The sequence below is a fragment of the Austrofundulus limnaeus genome, unplaced genomic scaffold (assembly GCF_001266775.1).
Source record: "Austrofundulus limnaeus strain Quisiro unplaced genomic scaffold, Austrofundulus_limnaeus-1.0 Scaffold1, whole genome shotgun sequence".
Classification (NCBI taxonomy): Eukaryota; Metazoa; Chordata; class Actinopteri; order Cyprinodontiformes; family Rivulidae; genus Austrofundulus; species Austrofundulus limnaeus.
Genome location: NW_013952403.1, coordinates 9,952,175 through 9,954,088, shown reverse-complemented (window position 1 = coordinate 9,954,088; position 1,914 = coordinate 9,952,175). Strand labels below are relative to the sequence as shown.

The 1,914-nt window shown below is 39.1% G+C and overlaps 1 protein-coding gene across 1 annotated transcript in view; it reads right to left on the bottom strand.

Annotated features, from left to right (window-relative positions):
- The window catches only part of atrx (ATRX chromatin remodeler), a gene marked incomplete at its 3' end in the record, with an annotated part of 38,477 nt that extends 37,217 nt beyond the window's left edge, over positions 1 to 1,260 (bottom strand). Inside the window, 1 exon segment of the mRNA XM_014009048.1 lies at positions 1,079 to 1,260.
- Between the last annotated feature and the right edge of the window lie 654 nt (positions 1,261 to 1,914).

The following is a 1,914-nucleotide window of genomic DNA, read 5'->3' as shown; positions in this document are numbered from 1 at the left end:
TATATATATATCAAATATTTCAAGACTGCATATGAAGCCTGGAATAAAGGGATAATTAGGAGGTGAAATAAAAACAATGCAACACTGACATGGATCTGCAGCTAGTTTTCCCTCAGGGAATTGAGGATGACAAATTCCATATGATGCATTATGTATTTTCTTCTATCTTTTGCACATGCCATCCCTTTGCACAGTGATAAAACAATTCTCCTCAAGCAATCAATAATAAAAGACCCGTCTAAATAACTAAAAACTGCTTGTTTTCTGTGCTCAAACAAAACTTTAGGTTCAGGGCATTATTAAACAGAAGTTCTATCATGCAGATCAAGGACTTCATGTTACAAATGTCTATTGGACACAAAAGGTGCATTTATTGTTTTAACACGTCGTCTTATGACTGTCGTGTGTATTTTCAACAGGGACATTGATTGCAACTAAGTGTCAGTCAAAAGAGCCGGGGTACTAAAATATCGTTTTTGTTCTGACATCAGTTTAAAGAAATAATAGCATCAGTCCACACCATCCATGCAGCTCATCCAAGAAAGCTTTGCTCAGTTTTTGACAATACAGCAACTCTTGGCCATCAGAGATGTCAAGCGGCTGCAAGCTAACATTACGCGCTTAGCAATCGGCTTACACTTAATGTGTAAAATGCTACTGCCTTCTCTTTAGCCTGGCAGTACTGCAACCCTGGCTGTGCATGCAGGGTCCAGTGCATGGGCTTGCACTAATGGATGCAGGCCTCCACTTCCGTTTTTTTTTTTCCCTGGCACAAACCCGCGCGCAGCATACAGGATGGCACTGAAAGCCTGTAGCATCCAAAGTAGCTTTGCAGCATTTTGCTCCCAACAATACAACAAAAAATACGTGCATTTTTACAAAGTATTCATATCAAGATGTTGTTTTTATATTTAATTAACATTTCAAGACTCGCGTGTAAACATCTGAATCCGCATGTGAGTGAGCTCCAACATTGCCGGCTGCGAAGCTAAAGCTACGTCTCGTTTAGCCTAGCTTGCTGCTAGCAAAGATAACATTCATCAATGCGAAAAACAAACAGCATAAACAATGTTCCTACCAGCTTTTCACCGTCGTCATTTCCTGACAGACAAAGACGAGGTTGGATTTTGTCACAAGAAACCCACTTCAACACAATATGCCAACTGTTTCATGAACTACAAGCAAAAATTAAGTGTAAAAACGAAATAAACCCCAGTCATAAGAGACAAAGCACAGGGACCATCTTGCCGGATGGCTGTGGACGCGGTAAAATGGCGCACCTCGACTCTATCATGTGAGTGTTCCTATTGGCTGGTCGCCTCAGAGGATCCGTTTTTCTGATTGGTTTAGGCTGAAAGAGGAAAATATTTCCCGTGAAAAGTGGAGCAGAACGGTATGGCAGACCGTTGTAGCATGTAATCAAACCACACCTTTTATCAACGTTTTTTTTTATTTTTATTTCAAACCTAAGATCATACATTCTCTAATGCCCTGATGCATCTCAGTGATCCAGGTAGAAAAAAATCAAAAAGAAAAAATAAGTAGGTCCTCTGGATGGATTCTTTAGTGAAATGTTACATCTCTCCTCCAACAGACTTCTTCAGTCTGATGAGTTTCAGGTGAACTCAGCCTTATAAGCACTGCCTTCACGTGGACAAAAAGGTTAGTCACATGCAAAAGAGGGCCATCACCTAATAATAGGCTTGATTAGCTCTATTGTTCATAGAGGGTCATGTGCCCCATCACCTGACCTGTGTTGTGTTATGTGTACAGGTGCTGGTCATAAAATTAGAATATCATGAAAAAGTAGATTTATTTCAGTAATTCCATTTAAAAAGTGAAACTTGTATATTATATTCATACATTACATACAAACTCATATATTTCAAATGTTTATTTAGTTTAATTTTGATG